The sequence below is a fragment of the Phyllostomus discolor genome, chromosome 3 (assembly GCF_004126475.2).
Source record: "Phyllostomus discolor isolate MPI-MPIP mPhyDis1 chromosome 3, mPhyDis1.pri.v3, whole genome shotgun sequence".
Lineage (NCBI taxonomy): Eukaryota > Metazoa > Chordata > Mammalia > Chiroptera > Phyllostomidae > Phyllostomus > Phyllostomus discolor.
In genome coordinates this window covers 11621321-11621652 of record NC_040905.2, presented here as the reverse complement: position 1 = coordinate 11621652, position 332 = coordinate 11621321, and positions in this window count along the sequence as shown.

Sequence of the window (332 nt, the reverse complement as noted above, 5' to 3'; positions counted from 1 at the left end):
CAACATTGGCTTTGGCCTTCACTCCTTGTCACGGGCCCGTTAGCATGGAAAACAGAAGACTTCCCATGTTCTGCTGAGAAACCTCCTTTCTCAGAGCTGCCCTTTGAGAACTAACTTTCTCCCCCAGGGCTATGTATTCACGATTAAGCTCTCTATAAAAGCTGTCTTGTGAAAGAATCAAGGGGCATGTCTCTAATCTTCATAATCTCTGAGTGTCTTATGTTTCATTCACGAGCTCTCCACGGAGATGTCACCGGAAAAGTACAAGTATTCAGCTCATCTCTCAACAAAGGCAAATAAGTCGGCTGAACTTTTTCCCATTGTTCTTGAAG